The sequence below is a fragment of the Chiloscyllium punctatum genome, chromosome 10, assembly GCF_047496795.1.
Source record: "Chiloscyllium punctatum isolate Juve2018m chromosome 10, sChiPun1.3, whole genome shotgun sequence".
Taxonomy (NCBI): domain Eukaryota; kingdom Metazoa; phylum Chordata; class Chondrichthyes; order Orectolobiformes; family Hemiscylliidae; genus Chiloscyllium; species Chiloscyllium punctatum.
In genome coordinates this window covers 113,720,969-113,735,938 of record NC_092748.1, presented here as the reverse complement: position 1 = coordinate 113,735,938, position 14,970 = coordinate 113,720,969, and positions in this window count along the sequence as shown.

The window sequence follows — 14,970 nt, the reverse complement described above, 5'->3', positions numbered from 1 at the left end:
CAGACAGCACTCTGTCTGGATGTATCACTACCTGGTATGGCAATTGTACCATTCAAGATTGGAGATGGTTACAGAGAGTGGTGAACTCAGCCTGGACAATCACAAAGGCCAACCTCCCATCTATAGAATCCATCTACCAGGCCCACTGTCAAGGTAAGGCCGCCAGCATTCTCAAAGATACATCCCACCTTGGCAATGTTTTTCTACAATCTCTACCATCGGGGAGAAGGTACAGAAGCCTGAACACACACACCAGCCGGTTTTGCAATAGTTTCTCCCATACTGTAGTTAGAATACTGAATGGACTCACAAACTCTCCACATTCGCCTGTACCTGTGTTTTTGTTTTTGCCGATGTTTGCCTATTATTTACTTTAGTTAACTCTGTGATCTGCCTGTATTGCTCGCAAGACAAAGCTTTTCACTGTGCCTTGGTACATGTGAAAATCTATTCAATTCAATTGGTATAAAGGGAATGAAACAGCGATTCACCTGATTAATTCCTAGGATGGCAGGATTCTCTTATAAAGGAGATTAAGGAGAACGTGCATGGATTCTCTCAAGTTTTAAAGAATGAGGAGTGATCTGATTGAAACTGACGAAGTTCTGATATCCAGCCTACCACAGTCACGTTGCTCGCAAACTTGGTGGAGTTTGGACGTGATTTGGCCACACAGTTATGAGTGTGCAGGGAGTACAGTAAAGGGCAGAGTACACAGTCTTGCGGGGCAGTGTTGAGGATTGTTGTGGAGGACGTGTTATTGCCTCTCCTCACTGATTGTGGTCTGTGGATCAGGAAGTCGAGGATCCAGTTGCAGGGGGTGGAATAGAGAGTTCGGTTTTTTTTTATTCGATTTGATTCCCCACAGTGTGGAAACAGGCCCTTTGTCCCAACAAGTCCACACCGACCTTCCGAAGAATAACCCACCCAGACCCATTTGGAGTTTGGAGATTTGTTTAGCTGGGATTAGCATTGAAGGCAGAGCTGTAGTTAATAAGTAGAAGCCTGACATAGATATCCTTATTATTTAGATGTTTCAGGGATGAGGGTAGGACTAGGGAGATGGTATCTGCTGTGGACTTGCTGCGCCGATAGGCAAATTGCAAAGGGATCAAGGGAGGCCAGGAGGCTAGAGTTGATACAAACCATGTCTAACATCACAAATGTTATGACACAGAGGTAAACACTTCTGCTAATTAAAACAAACACACAGAAAAGCTCACCTCACCTCATAATCTATTCGAGTATGAGTGACAGAGAACTACCCAAATTTTATTCTTTAATTCCAAAAGTGAACATTAAGCAACAACTATTTGCAACTCTAAGCCTCCTTTGTCTTAAAGATTTGTTGTCTACCTCCCACTGTATAACAATATACCATTCCGATAAAGCCCCTATTAATTTGCAGCAACTCGATTTTCAAAACCAGACAGCGGTTGTCGTCTTCCTCTGTTTGTAGATCTCCCTGGGTCATCTTCAGTCTTCTATTGCAAAGGTGTTTCATATGAAAAAGGTACCTTTTAGAGAGAGAGTTTTCGAGCAGTCTGGCTGACAATGGCAGATAGTGCTCTTTCTATCGTACTTGTTCAAAATGCCTGCTTTTTATACCCCAAAACATTGGTTCAATGCCGTCAAAACAGTAAAATTCAAATTCAATTGGGTTTTAGTATCATGGGGTATAATTGGTTAAATTCAAACTGCTGTGAAGCCAACTCATATATCTAGGTTACACCAATATGTTACATCTTTCAATTTTCCAGCACACTCTATGACTGCGAGTCAGTCACATGACAGTTGCCTTCAAACTCCGACTGCTAGTACAGCATTTACTTTCTCTAAAAGGTACAGTGCACGCCTTCAACTTCATAACACAAAAAACTTCATAGTTATGGAGGTCAGAGCAACCAGGCAGTAGTCATTGAAGCTCATTGCATGTGTTAAACATCCCAGCCTTGACAACTCTCTGTGGTGAAGATTTCCTCACATTTGCTCCATTCTGAGAGAAGAAATTCCTCATCCTTGTGTTAAATGTGTGACACCTATAATGCCCTCTGGTCCTTGACTCTCCCATAAGAGGAAACAACCTTTCAGCGTCTCTGTCAAGTCCCCAAAGAATCTTGTATGCTCTCATGCTTCTAAACTCCAAAGAGTACAGACCCAACCTACTCAAACTGTCCTCATAAGACGGCCCCTCCATACCTGGGAACAATTTAATGACCATTCTCTGGACTGCCTCCAAAGTCAGTGTAGATAGGCAGGAGGCTGGAGGAACGCAGCAGGCCAGGCAACATCAGGAAGTGGAGAAGTCGATGTTTCGGATGTAAACCTTCTTCAATGACAGTTCCTCCTCTTTCCTTAGATAAGGGATCCAAAACTGTTCACAATATTCCAGCTGTGGTCTGCCTCGAGACTTGTACAGATTTTGTAAAATCTCATTGAACAGCAGAGCAGATTTGATGGGCTGAATGACTTACACTTCCCCAATGTCTTTTGGTCTTGATCTGGTTTGAATTTCCTTTCCCTCAAAATTGCAATCAAGCGCTGCTCTGCTGAGATGGACCACATGATGGCAGTGTTGTACTGCCTTCTGACAGCCTTGTACATTGTTTAGTGAAAAAAACGAAAGAACTGTATATGCTGGAATTCTACAACAAAAACTGAAATTGCTGGGAAAACTCCGCAGGTCTGGCAGCAACTGTGGAGAAAAAGCAGGGTTAACATTTCGGGTCCAGCGATCCTTCTTCAGAACTGATGAAGCAGTTTTTAGCAGAGAATTTGTGAAGTTAACAACAAATTTCAGGATTGAGGGTCTAATGAATAATCACTGGTCAATTGTCAGGAAGAAGCCATCTAGTTCATCATGGCCCTTTCAGGGAGAAAACTGTGGGTCTGGCCTACACGTGACTCCAGACCCACAGTAATGTGGGTGACTCATAACTCCCCTCTGGGCAATTAGGGGTGGGCAGTAAATGCTGGCTTAGCCAGTGATGAGATGAAAAATCAGGATGGTGAGAACTTAGAGGGGAAGCTGCAGGGGGGTGGTGCTCCCAAGTACCTGCTGCCCTTGTCCTTCTAGATGGAAGTGGTTTTCAGTTTGGAAGGTGCTGTCTGAGGATTTTTGGTGAATTTCTGCAGTGCATCTTGTAGACGGTACACACTGCTGTTACTGAACGTCGATGGTGGAGGGAGTGTGGATGTGGTGTCAATCAAGGGGGCTGCTTTGTCCTGGATGGTGTCAAGCTTCTTGAGTGTTGTTGGAGCAGCACCCATCGAGACAAGTGAGGAGAATTCCATCGTACCTTGTCTTGTGCCTTGTAGATGGCTTTGGGGAGTCAGGAGGTGAGTTAATTGCTGTGGGATTCCCAGTCTCTGATCTGTTCTTGTAGCTGCTGAGTTAATACAGTGAGCTTCTTTACAATGATCTTACCAGGATTCAGTGACGGTAAAGGGGCGAAGGTTCGATTCTCTTTTATTGGAGGTGGTCATTGCTGGCATTTGTGTGAGGTGAATGTTAATCGCCACTTGTCAGCCCAAGCCTGGATTTAATAGAGCATAGAGATCCACACCACAGCAAACGGCCCATCAGCCCATCCTGTCAAAAACAACCACTTAAGTATTCTAATCCCATTTGCCAGCATTTGCCCCATAGCCATGTATGCCTTGACTTCACCAGTACACATGTAAGTACTTTGCAAATGTTTCTATCTGCACAGGCAAGTATTATCTTGTTACATTTGGATATCAGGTCATAAGAAGTAGGAGCAGGAGGAGGCCATTTAACCCCTCGAGCTAGTTCCGACATTTAATAATGATCTCATCTCATCCTCAACTCCACCTTCCTGTCCCCACTCCCCAGACCCCTTCAACCCATTACTCGTTAAAAATCTGCCCTTTCCTCCTTAAATGTACTCATTGTCCCAGCATGTTGGATGGTGAATTCCACACAAATAAGTAATTCCTTCTTACCTCTGTTTTAAATCTGTTACCCTTTATCCTAAAGTTATGACCACTTGTTCTAGATTTCCCCAGTCGGGGAAACATCCTCTCTACATCCACTTTGTCAATCCCCTTTAGCGTCTTATTGCCCTCAATTAGATCTTCTCTCATTCTTCTAAACTCCAGAGAGTATCAGCCTAAACTGCTCAATCTCTCTTTCCAAGACAAACCCCTCATCTTTGGTGGACTGCCTCAGTTTCTGGGGAGTCACGAATATTACAATCATCAGCAAACATCTGCACTCCTGACCTGAGTATTGAACTCATCATTCCAGTTGAGCCAGGAACAGTGTTTGTGATGTAAATGTTGTGTAATTCACAGAGTAAGGAGTGGTCAAATTTACTCACTCGCAAATGAACCATGTGGGCATTACAACTGAGCTACAGTCACAAACCATTGGCTGGTTTCTTTACCCCAGTGCATGGTGAATCCAATTCAATCTCACCCACCACCTCCCACACACACACACAAACACACACACACAGTCTCACACAAACACACACACACAGTCACACACAACCACACACACACACACACACACACACACACACACACACACACACACACAGTCTCACACACGTTCTCTCACAGGCACACATACTCTCACACACACACAGTCTCACACACACACACACACACATACACAGTCACACACAACCACACACACACACAAACACAATCTCACACACACACACAAACACACACACACAGTCTCACACACGTTCTTTCACAGGCACACATGCTCTCACACACACACACTCTCTAACACACAGACAGACATACAAACACACAATCTCAGACCCACATCCACACACATATACTCTCTGTCACACACACACACACACACATACACACACATGGACAAAGTGGACTCCAATAACTTGCTGAGATTTTAATGAATCTCATCAGTAATTAAAGAGAGTGCTTTCTCACTTCTTCTGTCGCGGTAACAGATGAATTAAACAGCTACCAGGTGTCCTATAAACATTTTTCAATAATTGGATAGCAGCTTCACACTGTTTAAAAGAGCTTAGTTGGATTTAAAAATCGCTTTCACACAATCAGGCTGGTTCTGTTTCCCTTGGAGAAATCTAACAACTTCTCTCTAGCAAGGACAGGACACATGATAGGATCTGCCCAAATGGTCAGTTTCCCATCTTCTGTCCTTTGCAAACTGGGGCCATTCTAAACTCTCCTGGCCCATGTTCTGAGGTGGATCAAATTCTGTTCACCTGTCTCCCCCTGTGCTGTGGACCTGCTCTCACTCCCAGTCCCAACGTTTAACATGTAGTCTCTTCCTTCTCTGTAATCTCCAGTCGCATAACATGCTGGGAGCCCACCACTCCTTCCCCAATTTTAATCGCTCCATGATTAGAGACCGGGGCTTCCCTGAATCCCTTCGTCTCTCTCTCTCTCTCTCTCTCTCTCTCTCCTGTCTTCACCTGTCCTAACCCTGTCCTGTCTTAACCATGTCCTCGTCTAAGCCTGTCCTGTCCTAACCCTGTCTTTCCATCTTCAAGGCGCCATTTAGAATGCTAGGTTAAAAACAATGACTGCAGATGCTGGAAACCAGATTCTGGATTAGTGGTGCTGGAAGAGCACAGCAGTTCAGGCAGCATCCGAGGAGCAGTAAAATCGATGTTGCGGGGAAAATCCCTTCCTGATGAAGGGCTTTTGCCCGAAACGTCGATTTTACTGCTCCTCGAATGCTGTCTGAACTGCTGTGCTTTTCCAGCACCTCTAATCTAGAGCCATTTAGAATGCTGCAATTGTCCCAGCCTCCACCACTTCCTTCAGCAGCTCATTCCATACACGCACCACCCTCTGTGTGAAAAAGCTACCCCTTAGGTCCCTTTTAAATCTTTCCCCTCTCACCTTAAACTTATGCCTTCTATTTGGAAAGAGCAATAAGAAGATTTACGAGGTTGTTGCCAGGACTCGTAGGCCTGAGTTATAGGGCGAGGTTGGCCAGGATAGGACTTTAATCATTAGAACATAGAAGAATAAGGGGGGGGGGGGCTTATTGCGTTGTATAAAATAATGAGGGACATAGAAAGGATGAACACATGCAGTCTTTTTCCCAGGGATGGGAATTGAAAACTAGAGGGCTTAGGTTTAAGGTGAGAGAGGAAAGATTTAAGAAGTGCCTGAGGGGCAACTTCTTCACACAGAGAGTGGTGAGAACATGGAATGGGCTGCCAGAGAAAGTGGTTAAGGCAGGTACAAAAGCAGCATTTAAAAAACATTTGGATATGAACATGGATGGGAAGGGTTCAGAAGGATATGGACTAAACGCTGGGAGTTGGAACTAGCTGAGTGTACACAAGGGTCAGTATGAACCAGTTTGGGCCGAAGGGCCTGTATCATCCTGCAGCATGACCTCCCAATTCCTACTCTCAATGTACTTACCAATAAAGGAAAACATACCAAACACCTTTTTCACTATCTTCCCTACCTGTGATTCCACTGGGTCTCTTTGTTCAGCAACATTCCCCATGACCTTATCATTAAATGTGTAAATGTCCTGTCCTGATTTGCCTTTCCTCACATTTATCTAAATTAAGCTCCATTTGCCGCTTCACGACCCATTGGCCCATCTGATCATGGTTCCATTGTACCTGTGAGGTAACCTTCTTCGCTGTCCACCACACCTCCAATTTTAGTGTCATCTGCAAACTTACTAACCATACCTCCTATGCTCACATCCAAATCATTTATATACATGTTGAAAAGCAGTGCACCCAGCACCGATCCTTGTGGCACACCACTGGCCACAGGCCTCCAATCTGAAAAGCAACTCTCCACCACCACCCTCTGTCTTCTACCTTCAAGCTAGAGCTGTATCCAAATGGCTATTTCTCCCTTTATTCCGTGAGATCTAACCTTGCTAATCAGTCTCTCATGGAGAACCTTGTGGAACGCCTTACTGAAGTCCATATAGATCACATCTACCACTCTGCCCTCATGAATCCTCTTTGTTACTTCTTCAAAAAACTCAATGAAGTTTGTGAGACTTCATTTCGCACGCACGAAGTCAGATTGACTATCCCTAATCAGTCCTTGCCTTTCCAAAAACATGTAAATCCTGTCCCTCAGGATTCCCTCCAACAATTTGCCCACCACCGAGGTCAGGCTCACCGGTCTATAGTTCCCTGGCTTGTCCTTACCACCCTTCTTAAAAAGGGGCACCACATTTGCCAACCTCCAGTCTTCCGGCACCTCACCTGTGACTATCGATGATACAAATATCTCAGCAATAGGCCCAGCAATCACTTCCCTAGCTCCCCACAGAGTTCTAGGATACACCTGATGCATTTTAAGACATCCAGCACTTCCTCCTCTGTATTGTGGACATTTTTCAAGATGTCACCATCTATTTCCCTACATTCTAATCTTCCATGTCCTTTTCCACATTAAACACTGATGCAACATATTCGTTTAGTATCTCCCCCATCTCCTGTGGCTCCACACAAAGGCTGCCTTGCTAATCTTTGAGGGGCCCTATTCTCTCCCTAGTCACCCTTTTGTCCTTAACGTATTTGTAAAAACCCTTTGGATTCTCCTTAACCCTATTTGCCAAAGCTATCTCATGTCCCCATTTTGCCCTCCTGATTTCCCTCTTACGTATACTCCCACTGCCTTTATACTCTTCTCAGGATTCACTCCATCTCTGCCAATGTTTACTTCCTTTTCTTTTCACCAAACCCTCAAATTTCTTTAGTCATCCAGCTTTCCCTTCAACTACCAGCCTTGCCTTTCGCCCTAACAGGAATATACTGTCTCTGGACTATAATTATTTCATTTTTGAAGGCTTCCCATTTTCCATTTGTCCCTTTACCTGCAAACATCTGCCCCCAACCAACGTTTGAAAGTTCTTGCCTAATACCGTCAAAATTAGCCTTCCTCCAATTTAGAACTTCAACTTTTAGACCTGGTCTATTCTTTTCCGTCACTGTTTAAAACTAACAGAATTATGGTCGCTGGCCCCAAAGTGCTCCCCCACCGACATCTCAGTCACCCGCCCTGCCTTATTTCCCAAGAGTAGGTCAAGCTTTGCACCTTCTCTTGTAGGTACATCCATATACTGAATCAGGAAATTTTCTTGTACACACTTAACCCATCAATGCCCCTAACCCTATGTCAGTCACAGTCTATGTTTGGAAAGTTAAAATGCCCCACCATAGCCACCCTATTATGCTCACAGGTAACTTAAATCTCCTTACAAATTTGTTTCTCAATTTCCCACAGACTATTGGGGGAGGAGGAGGGGGTTCTATAGTATAATCCCAATCAGGTGATTGCCTTTTCTTATTTCTCAGTTCCAACCAAATAACTTCCCTGGGTGTATTCCCAGGAAAACATCTTGCATTATCTGGTCTGACCTGTACGTGTGGTTGGCCCACAGCAATATGTGAGGTGCTTTGGGGAAAGCAAATCTTAGCAGGATGTATACACTTAATGGTAATGTCCTGGGGAGTGTTGCTGAACAAAGTGCAGGTTCATAGCTCCTTGAAAGTGGAGTCGCAGGTAGATAGGATAGTGAAGAAGGCGTTTGGTATGCTTTCCTTTATTGGTCAGAGGATTGAGTACAGGAGTTGGGAGGTCATATTGCGGCTGTACAGGACATTGATTAGGCCACTATTGAAATATTGCATGCAATTCTGGTCTCCTTCCTATCGGAAATATGTTGTGAAACTTGAAACGGTTCAGAAAAGATTTACAAGGATGTTGCCAGGGTTGGAGGATTTGAGCTAGAGGGAGAGGTTGAACAGGCTGGGGCTGTTTTCCCTGGAGTGTCGGAGTCTGAGGGGTGACCTTATAGAGGTTTACAAAATTATGAGGGTCATGGATAGGGTAAATAGGCAAAGTCTTTTCCCTGGGGTCGGCGAGTCCAGAATTAGAGGGCATATGTTTAGGGTGAGAGGGGAAAGATATAAAAGAGACTTACGGGGCAACTTTTTCACACAGAGGGTGGTACGTGTATGGAATGAGCTGCCAGAGGAAGTGGTGGAGGCTGGTACAATTGCAACATTTAAGAGGCATTTGGATGGTTGTATGAATAGGAAGGGTTTGGAGGGATATGGGCTGGGTGCTGGCAGGTGGGACTAGATTGGGTTGGGATATCTGGTCAGCGTGGACGGGTTGGACCGAAGGGTCTGTTTCCGTGCTGTACATCTCTGTGACCCTATGACTCTTACCTACCCTCTGGACACTTAGGGACAGGCATTAAATTGGTGCTCACCAGTAACACTCAAATCCCGTTAAAAAACACAGAAGCACCTTGACTTGGTGGGCATTGAGGGAAATCCTGTCTCTACCGAAATAATTTGTTGTGATGTACCTTCATGGCCTCTCATAACTGTCTGAGTGAACAAAGCGGGGGTGGGGGGGGGGGGGGGGGTGACTCGTAGACATTACACTGGAACACCCTCCTCACTCCCTGAGGATGGAAAACGTTCTCGAGGTTGCACTGGAGGAAGGATCAATGGAGGCTTTCGAAAGGGAATTGGATAGGAAATTCCAAAGGGAAACATTTTAATGGTTACAGGAGGAAATGACAGCAAATTGGACCAGCTGCTTTGTTTTTGCAGAGAGCCAACATGACCTGGGTGGGGGTGGGGGTGGGCAGCACGGTGACTCAGTGGTTAGCTCTGCTGCCTCACAGCATCAGGGACCTGGTTTCGATTCTACCCTCGGGCGACTGTCGGTGTGGAGTTTGTACGTTCTCCTCGTGTCTGCATGCGTTCCCTCTGGATGCTCCGGTTTCCTCCCACTGTCCAAAGATATGCAGGTTCGGCCATGGGAAACGGGGGATAGGGTAGAGGGGTGTGTTTGTGTGGGATGCTCTTCAGAGGGCTGGTGCAGATCCGGTGGGCCGAATGGCCTCTCTCTGCACTATCGGGATTTTATGATCACTTAACTTGCACACACCTGCAAGGAGGCTGTAACCATTCCATGAGTCCAGGGGTGTTCCGGTTCGGCAGGTTAGCCATGAGGAATGCAGGGTTACAGGGATTAGGTGGGATGCTCTTCAGAGGTTGGTGTGGACTCAATGGGCTGAATGGTCTGATTCCACACTATTGGAATTCGCTTCTATGATTTGGCTATTTGTGCCTTTCCAGCATTCAGCAGCTAAAAACCATAGAAGCTTTCCATCATCCGCTGCTCCCTGTCCACCGGGTAACCATTGCACCAAGTTCATTGGAATGATTTAAAACCATTCCTTATTTCAGTACAGTGTTTTTCTGTAATGGTCCTTTTGTCCTCTGATGTCAGTGAGTTGCCAGCCTACTGCGCGGGCTGCTCTGGAGCGAGCCGTGACGCAGTTCAGTGTGTTTAATAACACATCCTGCCTTTTGCTGGGATCGACATCTCCGGATTAATTCAATCTGGGGACATTTGTTGTTAATTGAAACCTGTTTGGGGAGTGACTAGGTATAAATTATCCCAGCCTCTCACCTCGCCAGTCAGAATGAAGAATTAGTTTCAATTTCTGAGCTCGGTTTAATTTGCGAAGAGTCTCCCGGCTAATTTGGGTACCCTGGAGACTGGGAGCAGCAATAACCCTTGTATTAAACCTGACATAACTTCACTCCTTATAAATTTCACTTTAATTAACAGTTTACAAATCAAACCTGCCAGTGATTAAACTATGGAAATCAGTGAATCCCTTTCTCTACCTCCTGGTTACATTGAGGCTGAAACATATATAAACTTTCAGAAACCTATGCCCTCTTTACAACAACCCATTGTTGTAACTTACACCAAACCCCATCAGTCTCACACAGATCTACACCGGCTTCTAGTCTGACATTGATTTGAGTGGTACTGCAAAAGCACAGCAGGTCAGGCAGCATCCGAGGAGCAGGAAAATCGACGTTTCTGGCAAAAGCGCTAAGGGTTTTCCTGCTTCTTGGATGCTGCCTGACCTGCTGTGCTTTTCCAGCATGACTCTAATCTTGACACCAACTTCCAGCATCTGCAGGACTCACTTCCGCCTCATTGATCTTAACCGGACTGCGATTTTTTTTGTTAGATTAGATTCCCTACAGTGTGGAAACAGGCCATTCAGCCCAACCATTCCATACCGACCCTCCAAAGAGCAACCCACCAGACCCATCTCCCTCTGACTAATGCACCTATCACTATGGACAATTTAGTATGGCCAATTCACCTGACTTGCACATCTTTGGATTATGGGAGGAAACCGGAGCACCCGGAGGAAACCCACACAGACACGGGGAGAATGTGTAAACTCCATACAGACCAAGGCTGGAATCGAACCTGGGACCCTGGTGCTGTGAGGCAGCAGTGCTAACCACTGAGCCACCATGCCGAGTCTCTCGCTCTCTTTCTCTCTCTCACTGCAGAGTTCGTCTCCTCTGTCCTGAACCTATTCAGCCACGTCCTGAAGCAGACTCGCTACCACAGCCACATCTCCTTCCTCAAAAGAAAAGTCATTCCTTACGAAGGGCTTTTGCCCAAAACATCAATCTTCCTGCTCGTTGGATGCTGCCTGACCTGCTGTGCTTTTCCAGCACCACTCTAATCTTAACTCTGATCTCCAGCATCTGCAGCCCTCACTTTCGTCTAGGCTGACATTGCCATGAGTTTACGTTTTCACTGCTGGAAGGATGCTCCCTATGACCAGGGGAGTCCAGAACCAGGGGTCACAGTCTAAAGACAAGGGGTAGGCCATTTCAGACTGAGATGAGGAGAAATGTCTTCACCCAGAGAGTGGGGAGCCTGGGGAATTCTCTGTCACAGAGAGCAGTTGAGGCCAAAACATTGGACATTTTCAAGAAGGAGTTAGATCTAGTTCATAGAGTCATGGAGATGTACAGCACGGAAACAGACCCTTTCGCCCAATTTGTCCATGCTGACCAGATATCCTAACCTAATCTAACCCTATTTGCCATCACCTGGCCCATATCCCTCTAAACCCTTCCTATTCATATACCCATCCAGATGCCTTTTAAATGTTTCAATTGTACCAGCCTCCACCACTTCCTCTGGCAGCTCATTCCATACTCACACTCCACCCTCTGTGTGAAAAGTTGCCCCTTAGGTTCCTTTTAAACCTTTCCCCACTCACCCTAAACCTATGCCCTCTAGTTCTGGACTCCCCCACCCCAGGGAAAAGACTTTGTCTATTTACCCTATCCATGACCATCACTATTTTATAAACCTCTATAAGGTCACCCCTCAGCCTTAGAGCTAAAGGGATCAAAGAGAATGGGGAGACAGTGGGAACAGGGGACTGTGTGGGATAATCAGCCAGGATCATATTGAATGGTGGAGCATGCTTGAAGGGCCAAATGGTCTCCTTTAGCTCCTATTTTCTTTTTCTATAAAATCTCCCATGACTTCAGCCCTCTAAAACCTTGTAAGATCTCTACGCCTCTCCTATTGCGACCTCTTGGGCATTGTCCAAATTCCAACTCTCCAACATTGATGGTCGTGCCTTCAGTTGACAGACAGAATCATCGAAGCATGGAATCCCTAAAATCTGGAATTCTGTCCTTAGACTTTGCTGCCTCTCTGTCCCACTTTGAGCACCCCTTGGATCGACATCTTTGAGCTTTTTGTCACCTTGTCTAATTTGGCTTGGTGTTTAATTTCTCGTCTTGTGGACATTTCACAACATTAAAAGTGCTCCAAAAATGCAAGTTATTGTTGCACAATATTAAGCTAGTTCTGGATGTAGGTTTGCTTGCTGAGCTGGAAGGATCATTTCCAGATGTTTCGTCACCCTACTAGGTAACATCTTCAGTGGGCCTCCAGGTGTGTTTGTTGATGTGTTGATGTGTTCATGTGTTTGTTGATAGAGTTCCGGTTGGAACTAACTACAAACACATTGCGTTAGATCCCATTTACACCCCCTGAGAAAAAGAACAGGAAATGACATTACCACAGGAAATGACATCACCAACCCAAAGAAACCCAAACACATAAATAGAAAGCAGGAATTATCAACAGTGCTTTGGCTGGAGGCCCACTGAATATGTTTCCTAGGAGGGTGACGAAACATCTGGAAATGAACCTTCCAACTCAGCAAGCAAACCTACATCCAAAACCTCAACCTGAGCTACAAATCTTCTCAAAACTTGCCAAGCTAGTTCTTTCACTTCACACACAGAAAAACTCCAGTCATCAATTCACCATGACCACATTGAAAGATGAAACAGGCTCAAAGGGCCAAATGGCCTTATTTTCTATGTTTCATTCCTGAATAGGATAGGATCGAATCCTGACAGTGTGTAAATAGGCCGTTCGACCCAGAAGTCCACATCGACCCTCTGGGCAGCCAACCCACCCAGACTCATCCTACCGACCCTATATTTCCCATGGCCAATTTACTTCACCTGCACACCTTTGGACTGTGAAAGGAAACGAGAGCACCCGATGAAAACCCACACAGACACAGAGAGAATGTGCAAACTCCACACAGACAGTCACCTGAGGCTGGAATCGAACCTGGGACCCTGGCGCTGTGAGGCAGCAGTGCTAACCACTGAGCCACCATGCTGCTGGAGGCGTTTCAGATTCCTCCGGAGGTATCGCTATGCAATGACCGCAACCGCCCCCCCCACAACCTTCCCTGAGACCTCCCTCCGACACTATTTGACAGGTTTTTCTGCTGCACTGTGTGTGTGTGAGTGAGAGAGAGAGACCTCGGATGCTGTTCTTTGACGGTGAGGACCACTGAACAAGAAGACCTTGGTTTGATGGGAACCATCAGCTTGCGAATCAGGCTGATTTCCACTAAGGGGCACATTCTCCTGGGAAAATCCAGACCAGGGAAGAGGGAGGGGAGGCCGTTTTTTTTTCAGGCACTGCCAATTGTTGCTAGACCATTGCAGGGAAGCTGCATCAATCACAGCCCAGTGTGAAACATTCATTCCCCAGAAAAAAGATTGTAGCTCTCCAGGCCTGGTGCTGAGGGAGTGCTGCACTGGCAAAAATGCCACCGTTTGGATGAGATACTATCTACTGCCTCACTGTGCCAGAGACCCAGTTTCGATTCCACCCCCGATTGACTGTCTGTGTGGAGTTTGTACAGTCTCCCCATGTCTGCGTGGGTTTCCTCCAGGTGCTCTGGTTTCCTCTCACAGTTCAAAATATGTGCAGGGTGGATTGGCCATGGGGAATTGCCCATAGTGTTCAGAGATGTGCAGACTAGATGGGTTAGCCCTGGAAAATGCAGGGTTACGGGACAGAGTAGGTGGGTAGGTCTGGGGGTGGATGCTTTTCAGAGGGTTGGTGTGGACTTGCTGGGTTTAATGGCCTGTTTCCACACTGTAGAGATTCTATGAATGTAGGAGCCGTTATGGGCCTAGCAGTATTATCGCTAGACTACTAATCCAGAAGACCAGAACACTGGATACAAAATCAAAAATTGCTGGATAAGCTCAGCAGGTCTGGCAGCATCTCAGAGCCATACAGATGTACAGCACAGAAACAGACCCTTCGGTCCAACTCATCCATGCTGACCAGATATCCTAAATAAATCTTGTGCCATTTGCCAGCACCCGGCCCATTTCCCTCGAAATCCTTCCTATTCATATAGCTAACCAGATGCCTTTTAAATGTTGTAATTGTACCAGTTTTCACCACGTCCTCTGCCAGCTCATTCCGTACATGCGCCACCCTCTGTGTGAAAACGTTGCCTCGAGGTTCCTTTTAAATCTTTTCCCTCTCACCCTAAATCTATGCCCTCTAGTTCTGGACTCCCCCACTTCAGGGAAAAAGACCTTGTCTATTTACCCTATCCATGCCCCTCATGATTTTATAAACCTCTATAAGGTCACCCCTCAGCCTCCGACGCTCCAGGGAAAACAGCCCCAGCCTGTTCAGCCTCTCCCTATAGATCAAACCCTCCAACCCTGGCAACATCCTTGTAAACCTTTTCTGAACTCTTTCAAATTTAACAACATCCTTCTGATAGCAGGGAGATCAGAATTGCACGCAATG